The sequence below is a fragment of the Mixophyes fleayi genome, chromosome 2 (genome assembly GCF_038048845.1).
Source record: "Mixophyes fleayi isolate aMixFle1 chromosome 2, aMixFle1.hap1, whole genome shotgun sequence".
Classification (NCBI taxonomy): domain Eukaryota; kingdom Metazoa; phylum Chordata; class Amphibia; order Anura; family Limnodynastidae; genus Mixophyes; species Mixophyes fleayi.
The window spans coordinates 234899931-234911788 of record NC_134403.1 but is presented as its reverse complement, the minus strand read 5'-3'; the positions used below and the strand labels follow the sequence as shown (position 1 = coordinate 234911788).

Here is an 11858-nt window from a genome sequence, read left to right as displayed (position 1 = left end):
TAAATACATTCTCTTGTAGCCTTACACCCACATGTTGTGTAATGAGATGAATAAAGACACACACACCAAGGTTTTTTGGAAAATTTGTTATATAATGTGGCAAGGGCTCAAAATGAACAACATATTCACAAGGAAAAACTATAATATTTACATCTAATACAAAAATTAAAATAAAGAGGACCAATAGTCCAATGTGGCCTTCCAGTCGGCAACCAATCGCACCAGTTGCTGGCAGGTGGCCTCGAGATTGGCGAGTAAGTGGCCAATTTGGGCCAACAATTGGGCCGGAGTGGGTGGTGGTGTGACCAATCTCCGACCTTCCTCCTCAGGTGCTGAAAGGAACCAAACGAAAACAATAAATATACAGCTCTACCTAATTTGGCAAACAGACTGGACTTACTAGAGATGTGTACTGTTACATTACTTTCAAATGTTAGGCTTCTGCCAACAAAACCATTTGGACGCACATTAGACATTGCTAAGGCATTTGGATAAATGTCCTACATTCTGGTGAGCCACGGGGAGAGGGCCATGGACAGGGTTGTCTTATCCAGCATTATAGGCCCCAGGGCAAAGCACTACCATGGGCCACTACCTACACAATAACTCACAGGAATTAAAAATATGTTGGTTGATATTGGAATTTAAAATCAAGTGATTAATATGCTGACAAGTTCACCAGCCTAGCGGCAACATTTTTTAGGGCCCTGCCCTGCGTGGCCATGTGTTAAGATGGCTCTGGCTGTGGTTTGAGTGTTTAATGTACATCAAATTTGTAGCCAGATATTATGTGTAAAACCTGTGGCGTTTATGTCACCATTTAATCAACATGTGTCACAGCAGGGATTATGTACAAGTTTAATGGACATCCTCAATCGTATCAAATTAGGTCCATCATTTTTCAAAAATACTTACTATCATCAAAGGCCACTGCCTCTTGGCTGCCCGATGCTGCCTCCTCCAATCGTTGGTCCTCCGGGTCAGCCTCCTCCTCCTCCACTGCAGCTGCTGCCACTGCCACTAGCACCGGCTCCTCCTCCTCCTCCTCCACTGCAGCTGCCGCCACTGCCACTGCCACAGGCTGCTCCTCCTCCTCCTCCTGTGGCTGCGGCTGGCGCTGCTGGTTGTCCCCTTCCTCCTCTTCCTCCTCTCCCTCTTCCGCCTGCGCCTCCACCACAGCCCGCCGGCGATGCCGGCGTTCCCAGCGTGCCCGGTCTGTTTGAGAAAAGGAAATATAAACAAAAGGACATGTTAACACAATCACCATTTGAAAGAACTGATAGTATTATGACAATCAGGTGATCATACATATTTAATAATCTTTACATTGTCAGCAGCCAGAAATATTAGCTACTAACAATGCAAGGAGCTAAACATGATGAACACAAAGCATTTCACATGACTTGTCAGCCCGGTACAATGGGGCAGGGACTGATGTGAATGGAATCTCTGTACATTGCTGGGGATTTAGTGGCGCTATATAAATAAATGATTATGATGATGACCTTGCACAATTTATGGTATTTTACATAGAGTTGTGGAATATCGCAGTGGCCTAGTGGTCAGCACTTTGCTCTCACAGCACTGGGGTAGGGAATTAAACTCCCTGATTATTGTTTCATATGTGTGGAGTTTGGAGGCTTGCTCCATATTTGCATGTGTTGTCTACCACACTCCCTAAACATACTACTGGCCGCCTAATTAGGTTTTGAACAAATTTGGCCCTAGTATGTTTTTTCATGTCGGTGAATTTAAGTCAGCAAACTCCCATGGCCCTGGTAATGATGTCAATTAGTTCTCTCTTTACATGATCAGAGAATTAGTTGATGGAGCTCCAAATCGTAGAATGTTGAGTATATTTTGGAAATCACCCTTTGTTGGGACTACCTCACAGTCTACAATAGTCAAAATAGGCAGTTAAGTAATGATTGATTAGCTATATCTAGTACACTCTGTAATCTGTTTGCATCTTATGGGAGTTTTTAAAAATTCGTCTATACACTAAGGTGTTTGGAATTTGAAATCTGGCTTTTACATCTTTGCCAAATAATGACAACACATCTGCCCCTACAAAAAATTTTTAAGGTTAGACCAGCAAGCTACAGCAAATGGGTCAAGAGTTACAATGGCTGATTCCAAAACCCACCCTTAATGGTCAGATTTTTCACAATCAAACATTTAGGTCATTAAATTGCTAGCAGACAAATGTAGGAGACAGGAGGCAAAGCATTTTGGGTGTACTGGAAGGGGCATGTCCTTTAGAGTGTGCTTGCACATTGTTATGTAGGCCATGTCAGGTGATTTGTGTGAATTTATTTACAAACATATAGCAAATATATATGTACACATGTGATGGTTTTTGCGATTAATACAGAACTCACTTCTTACAATCTCCTGCCGGAGTTCAGCAAGGAGCCCTGGTTGACGGCGCCGGAGGTCACTCCAGCGCCTCTGGAGCTGGACGACGCTCCTCAATAATCCATACCGCAGGCGGAGGTGTCTGCGGACCCTTTTATACGGCTCATTGGACATATAGCGCCCTAAGGGCACGTTGTCCATGGCCTCTGTCAGGACACGGAGCTCACGCCTCGCAAAAATGTTGGCCCTCATTTTTGCAAACAGGAACCAACACCCTCCAGTATTCTGCGCTCCGAATGGTTCTCAGAGCACGTATGGCCGTAACTCACGTCACATGCGGATCTTTCACACACCTGTGTTTCTCCCACCAAGAACATGGCGGCCCCCTACGATGAGACGAGTACTCTGTGCATTGCAATTAGGAGGAAGAGTGTACACCAGGTTTATTAATTAATCCAAACCTCCATTTAAACTAGGGATGTGCACCGGCGACTTTTGAGGTCTCGTGTTTTGTGTTTTGGATCCGGATTTTCGTTATTTTTGAGGTTCGGATTTGTCTCGCAAAACACTTGACGAAAGGTCTCGGTTCGGATTTAAGGTATTGGATTCGGATTTTTTTTGAAAAAAACATAAAAAGTTTAAAAATCAAGTTTTTGGGCTTATTTTCACTCCTAGGCTATTATTAACCTCAATAACATTCAATAACAAGCATTTCCACTAATTTACAGTGTATTCTGAACACCTCACAATATAGTTATTAGTCCAAAACGTTGCAACAAGGTATCTTTCTGGACTGCGTAGAGGAGTGGGTCACCACAATATATATTAAAAACCCTGAACTTTTATGATTCGCACCAATAATTGTACCTGGACTGCGTAGAGGAGTGGGTCACCACAATATCTTAAAAACCCTGAACTTTTATGAATCGCACCAATAAATGTACCTGGACTGCGTAGAGGAGTGGGTCACCACAATATATTAAAAACCCTGAACTTTTATGAATCGCACCAATAAATGTACCTGGACTGCGTAGAGGAGTGGGTCACCACAATATATATAATAAGAAAACCATCAACTTGTTTGATTCGCACCAATAAATGTACCTGGACTGCGTAGAGGAGTGGGTCACCACAATATATTAAAAACCCTGAACTTTTATGAATCGCACCAATAAATGTACCTGGACTGCGTAGAGGAGTGGGTCACCACAATATATATAATAAGAAAACCATCAACTTGTTTGATTCGCACCAATAAATGTACCTGGACTGCGTAGAGGAGTGGGTCACCACAATATATTAAAAACCCTGAACTTTTATGAATCGCACCAATAAATGTACCTGGACTGCGTAGAGGAGTGGGTCACCACAATATATATAATAAGAAAACCATCAACTTGTTTGATTCGCACCAATAAATGTACCTGGACTGCGTAGAGGAGTGGGTCACCACAATATATTAAAAACCCTGAACTTTTATGAATCGCACCAATAAATGTACCTGGACTGCGTAGAGGAGTGGGTCACCACAATATATATAATAAGAAAACCATCAACTTGTTTGATTCGCACCAATAAATGTACCTGGACTGCGTAGAGGAGTGGGTCACCACAATATATTAAAAACCCTGAACTTTTATGAATCGCACCAATAAATGTACCTGGACTGCGTAGAGGAGTGGGTCACCACAATATATATAATAAGAAAACCATCAACTTGTTTGATTCGCACCAATAAATGTACCTGGACTGCGTAGAGGAGTGGGTCACCACAATATATTAAAAACCCTGAACTTTTATGAATCGCACCAATAAATGTACCTGGACTGCGTAGAGGAGTGGGTCACCACAAGATATATTAAAAACCCTGAACTTTTATGATTCGCACCAATAAATGTACCTGGACTGCGTAGAGGAGTGGGCACTGGGCACCACAATAAAATATATAAAAAACCTTCAACAGGTCTGCATTACACTACACATACGGCTGCTCCTCCATCCTCTCCATCATATACATGTTGGAGTTTTAGCGTGTGACAACCTCTTGTTTTTGATAATGTCAGTGCATTTGGAATATTTTTCAATTTGCCCCACACCACTGAATGTACTTTATCTATGATACGCATCTATCTATCTTGACTGCGTAGTGTGGTGGCCCCGGTACACAATTTGGTACCGAGGCCACAATATAATTTAAAAACCCTCCACGTGTCGGAATTCCACCAAACAAGTATCTGGACTGCATAGTGGGGTGGCCCCGGTACCCAATTTGATACCGGGGCCACAATAAAATAAATACACCCTCCACGTGTCAGAATTCCACCAAACAAGTATCTGGACTGCGTAGTGGGGTGGCCCCGGTACCCAATTTGATACCGGGGCCACAATACCTCCTCCAAACATGCTACAGACAATTCGTCATTGACAGACCCCAGACAGACAGGGTCGTAGTGTTATTGTTTGACTTTGTAAACCCAAAAAAATGTCCCTGTTGCACTTGCACATAGTCGTGCAATGAAGACTGACTTTTTCATTTAAAGGCACGATCTTTCAAGTGTAGTGTTTGTAAGTCTAAGTCATATTATACTTTTGGTAAAATTGGTTTTTTTTGTTCCTCTTTATGGTAATTAATTAGTAATAGAATTAAAGTAGGAAATAGAATTAAATAGAATTAAAGTAGGAAATAGAGTGGTATAGAGTTGTAGTGTGGTATAGATAGAGTGGTCCACACAATATAATAATAAAACCCTCAACTGGTCTGAATTCCACCAAACAAGTATCTTGACTGCGTAGTGTGGTGGCCCCGGTACACAATTTGGTACCGAGGCCACAATATAATTTAAAAACCCTCCACGTGTCGGAATTCCACCAAACAAGTATCTGGACTGCATAGTGGGGTGGCCCCGGTACCCAATTTGATACCGGGGCCACATTACCTCCTCCAATTTCCAAGTGTAGTGTTTATAACATCTTAACACTACACTAATTCTAGCACGTCAAAACCTCTTGTTTTAAATAATGACAGGGCATTTAACTTTTGATTTAATTTATTGAATTTGTTGGCATTTTCTTTTACTTTTTGAACATGGCAAACGACTGTTGAATGGTCACATAATGCCAAAAAAAAAGTTGCAAGATGGAATTGTCCTTGGGCCCTCCCACCCACCCTTATGTTGTTGAAATAGGACATGCACACTTTAACAAACCAATCATTTCAGCGACAGGGCCTACCAAACAACTGTGGCTGAAATGATTGGTTTGTTTGGGCCCCCACACCAATAAAACAATTCATCTCTCCCTGTACAAACTAAACAGGCTCTACTGAGGAAAGATGTCGTCCTTATCCTCAACCTCTGATTCCTCTCCCCCTACAGTGTGTACTTCCTCCTCCTCACACATTATCAATTCGTCCCCGCTGGACTCCACAACCACAGTCCCTCTGTACTGTCTGGAGGGCAGTGCTGTACTTCATTGAGGAATTGATTATTCATTTTTATAAACATCATTTTTTCAACGTTGTGAGGAAGCAACCTCCTTCGCCGCTCACTGACCAGGTTCCCCGCTGCACTAAAAACTCTTTCCGAGTACACACTGGAGGGGGGACAACTCAGTTAAAAAATAGAGCCAGTTTGTACAGGGGCTTCCAAACTGCCTTTTGGAGTTCTACCACGTCACTACCTCTAGTTAATTTAGATTGCAAGGCTTGTAAATATAAATACTTTGAAGATAAAAAAAAGCAGGCTGCACAGACTGTGGAGCTAGAAAGTGAAATTAAATGGACCACGTTACTTTGGTGGCTATCTATGCCCCCCCCCCCCGCCCTACACTTGTAGTTGAATATAAATAAAGCAGCCTGCATAGACTGTAGAACTAGCAATTCAAATATACAAAGAAATGGACAAAGGCAGTTTGGTATCTGTCTGCATCAGATCCCCTCTCCACTAGGAGTAAAACAGAAAACTTTTCAGCCGTTATATAATCTAGAATATAAATAGAAATTGAGAAATGCAATTTGGTATCTGTCTGCATCATAATCATCAACATCCTCCTCAGCGCCAGCTACATCAATATCCTCCTCCCAGTGCACAACATTCACACCTTCATTAGCCAAATCTGTAACTGGACTGTGGGTGATCCTTCCAGCATATGCAGAGGGCGTGCTGCAAATGCTGGATGGAGTCACCTCTTCCCGTACAGTGATGGGAAGGTCAGGGTTCACAACCAACAACACCCTTGGACTCGCCTTGGGGATTTGTGATGTCATCTGTTTAGAAGGCAGAGTTCTTTGCTGTTTTGTTGTTGTTGCTGACAGCATAACTCTCTTAAATTTTTTGTAGGGGGGGGGAGGAGGGCTTTGATCCTTGGGTGAAGTTGGACCACTAGTCATGAACACGGGACAGGGCCTAAGCCGTTCCTTGCCACTACTTGTCGTAATTGGCATATTGCCAACTTTACGTTTCTCCTCAGATGATTTTAAGTTTCTTTTTTTGCTGTTTTTTGAGAACTTGGGCTTTTTGGATTTTACATGCCCTGTACTAGGAGATTGGGCATCGTGCTTGCCAGACGACGTTGATGGCATTTCATCGTCTATGTCATGACTAGTGGCAGCAGCTTCAGCATTAGGAGGAAGTGGGTCTTGATCTTTCCCTACTTTATCCTCCAAATTTTTGCTCTCCATTATATGTAGCACAAGATACTGCAGAATGTGTGAACTTGGTAATATTGCAGTACCAATGGGCTTATACTGCAGAATTGGTTTTGCAAATTTTTGTTGTAATTAAAAAAAATTTAAATTATTTTTTTGTATTTTTTTTTATAACTTTTTTTTAATTTTTTAAACACTTGGGAATAGTGGGGAAATAACTATGCCCTTAGAAGCACAGAGCACAGGACACAGCACCACTGGACTGAACAGGACACGGCACAGGACCCAGCAGCACTACGGAACTCAGCAGGACAGAGCACAGGACACAGCACCACTGGACTGATACTGCAGAATGTGTGAACTTGGTAATATTGCAGTACCAATGGACTTATAATGCTGGATTGGTTTTGCAAATTTGGTTATAATTATTATATATTTTTTTTTTTTAAATTTTTTAATATTTTTTACTTTTTTTTTATTTTTTAAAAACTTGGGAATAATGGGGAAATAACTATGCCCTTAGAAGCACAGAGCACAGGACACAGCACCACTGGACTGAACAGGACACGGCACAGGACCCAGCAGCACTACGGAACTCAGCAGGACAGAGCACAGGACACAGCACCACTGGACTGATACTGCAGAATGTGTAAACTTTGTAATATTGCAGTACCACTGGACTTTTACTGCTGAATGTGTGAACTTGGTAATATTGCAGTACCAATGGGCTTATACTGCAGGATTGGTTGTGAAAATTTTGTGGTAATTAAAAAATATTAAAGTAGTTTTTGGTATTTTTTAAAAAAACTTTTTTTTATTTTTTTAAACACAGGGGAATATTGGGGAAATAACTATGCCCTTAGAAGCACAGAGCACAGGACACAGCACCACTGGACTGAACAGGACACAGCACAGGACCCAGCAGCACCACTGACCTCAGAAGGACAGAGCACAGCACACAGCACCACTGGACTGATACTGCAGAACACAGCACAGCACAGCACAGCACAGCACAGCACAGCACAGCACTAAACAGCACAGCACAGCACAGCACTAAACAGCACAGAACTAAACAGCACAGAACTAAACAGCACAGAACTAAACAGCACAGAACTAAACAGCACAGAACTAAACAGCACAGAGGACCACCTAACACACCCTCCCTCTACCCTGATCAATGCCCGAGTGAAGATGGCGGCGACTAGCGGGGAATTTATAGGATCCGAGTATCGCAAGATCCGACAACGGGATTATGAGTCAGAGCCTCAGTTTCACTTTTGAATTTGGCGCCAATACCCGGATCTGTCTCGGATCCGACTCGGATCCGCAACGTTCGGGTGGGCTCGGATTTCAGAAATCCGAGCGCGCTCATCCCTAATTTAAACCCACCTGTGCTTTGCCTTACTGCCTGTTCAGTAGCTGATTTGACTGAACAGGACACATTGAACTGTGAAAACATTTACATACTTTGCCTAATAAGCAAACAACAAACAGTAACAACAAAAGTAAGGAAATTATTGTAATATATACAATGTGCTTGTCTCTTCTAATGTAGTGGGTTTTTTTTTAAATTAAATATGTGTGTCCTAGTTGACATAAACCTGCTATAAAAAGGGGCCTTGGCATCACATTTTAACATGGCACTAATGTTATATTAGCCTACAATAAGCTAATCATTTTTATCTGATAAATCTTGCACTCAATAATATTTAGATGTTAGCATTGTTGATAACATCACATTAACTTGCATTTTAATCAACGTAATTTTTTGTTTTGCAGGCAACCCCAAACATTACACACTGTTGTAATCTAATTTTTTTTCCCTTTTTGTGCAAATATATAAAAGTAAGTATAAATAGGTCAGATATATTGTATTATATACCAATCGTTTGTACCTGCTCATTTAACCATCTGTGTATGCACAAAAATCTGTGTCCTAGCTGTAATGAGAGTGTGACCAGAAGTGGCCTAGCCCTCACATTTAACTGTAAAAGAATGCATTAGTAGCTTACACAATGCTAAGTACTGTTAGATTATCCATATCCCACACACTAATAACTGACTTATTGCATTGAGGGACACATGCATCCAAATGTTTAAATGTATTGGGACGCTTACTTAACAAATAGCATTTGTAGTGCACAAATTTAAGTGTGTTGCTGGCTGATTTTATTTACCAAAGTAATATTGGAAGCACGATATAGGGCTTGCTACTCCAAAAAACGTAATGTGATATCATGAATTTATGTATGTGGCTAAACGTGTTAACCAAGGTTAGGCTTTTAAAAATGGAAACTGGTAGTAGTAGCTGAATGTTGAACTAGTATTTGTACACCATTAATGTGAAAATACAGTGTACAAAGTAAATGTTGGATCAATATAGAAGCAACAATGTTGATTTGAATAAGGTCCATGTGTTTTATACCTAGGTAGTACTTTCCCAAATTAAAACTTTTAAGGGGGTGGATGGCCATAAAATCTGTATTGGCACCTGATTGTTTGCATTGCCAAAACCTAATTTTATTTTCTTTCCAATAGGAATATGTGTGACTCAGGCCCCAGTGGGGAGCAGCCACCCGGGCGGCCAGCTATGCGTAAAAAAATTTTTTCTAATGAGGAATTAGAGGTTTTAGTGGGAGAGGTTTTACAGCGATTCCATTCGGGGGACCGCCAGATTACGGGCCCGGAGCGTCACCGCCATTGGGAGCAAATTACGTTAGAAATTAATGAAATATCGCCCCATGGACGAAAAGTGCATGAGGTTCAGAAACGGTACAAAGCCACTGTTTAGAAAAAATGCCTATAGAATGTGACTAACTCTGTGGAGTAGTATTTATTTGCTTTTGTTTCTCTCTCTCGCTCTCTCTCTCTCTCTCTCTCTCTATATATATATATATATATATATATATATATAGATATGTATGTACATTCTGTGTTAGTATTACTTAGCCAACTGTGATGTACAAGCAGCCTAGTGTGTATAATCTTTTCTTCTATCAGGCCCTTAGGCGATGGTTCCAAGCAGCATGGACCTTGGCCACATTAACCACAATTGTAAATTCCAAGACATTAGTGTACAATGTGGCATTAATAAATGTGGTTGGATGAGTATATTGATTTTAACCTTTAAAAAATAGAAACAATTAACACCCTAATATTTGTCTATTCCGCAGCTGGGCACACTATAAAGCTAGGCTGAAAAGCAAACTAGCACGGCAACACCGCCATGCGCACGGCACTGGGGGTAGGCCACCAATGGTCATTTCCTTGACCCCGCTTGAAGAGCGTGCGAGGGCCGCTATTTCTCTTGTTGAGATTGTTGGGGTGGGCGACATAGACACTGGCTATAGCCCACCCCGAAGAGGAGATTCCGCTCCACTAGGTACAATGATGAGTGTGTTTAGTTACTGACTGTAAATGTTTCTATATGTCTGAGCAAATGTGTAAACTCTCTGGGTGTGTCTGAAGGATTACTTTGATTGCACTATATCTTAGCCTATCACATTTGAGGAAATGTCATGTAGACTGTGAAGCTAAAAATTCTCTATATATACAGTTTTGTGCATAATTTGAATAAATTAAAGATTCTAAAGTCTCATTTGGGTGACTGTAAAGGGCAGGAAGCACATTAAAAGTGATTTCACACTTGACCAATGCTACTTCAGGCGTACTTCAATAGGTTTTTTAACAATATTATTGTTGGCAATTTTTTTTATCACATATCTTAGTGTTTGTTTTAAATCTCTCTACAGATTCCCAGCAGCAGGCCACTGAAGTAGTTTCTGAAGTTGCCCGTGATGTGGAGGGGGGTCAGGTGGATCCAGATGACAATTCATGGAAGCGGGCACTCTCGGACGCATCACAAAGACTTTACTGCGCCACAGATTCACAGAATGATCACTTGGCACTTATAGCGAGCACTGTCCAACACACGGATCAGCAAATTACAAGTCTCATAAGCACACTCTCCACTTTCATGTGCACACACACCTCTTTAATGACCTCACACAACTCTTTAATAGCCACACACACACCCAAATGTCAAATTTAACTCAATCTATGTCACATATCGAAACACTCCTGGGTGAACTCTTGCATGCCCACTCCCAACGCACCTCCGCCACATTCCCTTCACCCAGCTCAGATTTTGTGTTCACCAGCCCCCATACACAGTTGGCTGGTGGCTCCTCCCTCCCTGTTGAGTCTGTTGCGTCCCCCCTCCCTGTTGGGTCTGTTGCGTCCCCCCTCCCTGTTGGGTCTGTTGCGTCCCCCCTCCTTGACCCAGCCCTCTGTCGTCTTATGTGTTTAGCTTTTGCCTGTGGCTTAGCCCAATCCCCTGTCGTGGTCCCTTCCCAATCCCCTGTCGTGGTCCCTTCCCAATCCCCTGTCCATGAGCCTTCACCTCGTCGGACACAAACCGTTTCCCATGCAGGTTTGGCTGCTTCATCTGAGGCCTCTACATCACGGGTGACAAGAAGTAGGAGTCGGAGCCAGCCCATTCAGACTCCTTACAAAAAACAAACCAAAAAATAAATAATAGTGTTTGTTTTAAAACATTATCTCATATTTGGATAACAAAATATGTATTGTTTAATAAATTTTTTATTTTTTATTACTAAGTATGTGTTTGTTGATTTATTATTACATCATCTATGATGGTTATTTGTACGCAATACTTGTTATCAAGTATCAGCAAAAGATTACCTCCCAAAAAACGTCCGGAATCATGAAGGTTCTTTAAGGAATAGGTATCTAATTTCAGTGTGGTGTCCAAAAGGAAGTGGCAGATTGATTCAGGGTCATAAATGGAAAGGATCCTTATTACAATAATCTTCTATAAACCATGAATTAATGT

The 11858-nt window shown here is 41.6% G+C and overlaps 1 long non-coding RNA gene across 1 annotated transcript; it reads left to right on the top strand.

The window, feature by feature from the left end:
- The first annotated feature begins 8966 nt into the window (after window positions 1–8966).
- LOC142140320 (uncharacterized) lies at window positions 8967–11622 on the top strand. The gene is made up of 3 exons (XR_012688401.1): window positions 8967–9775; window positions 10177–10385; window positions 10756–11622. It is a non-coding gene; the product is annotated as an uncharacterized LOC142140320 (long non-coding RNA).
- The last annotated feature ends 236 nt before the right edge of the window (window positions 11623–11858 follow it).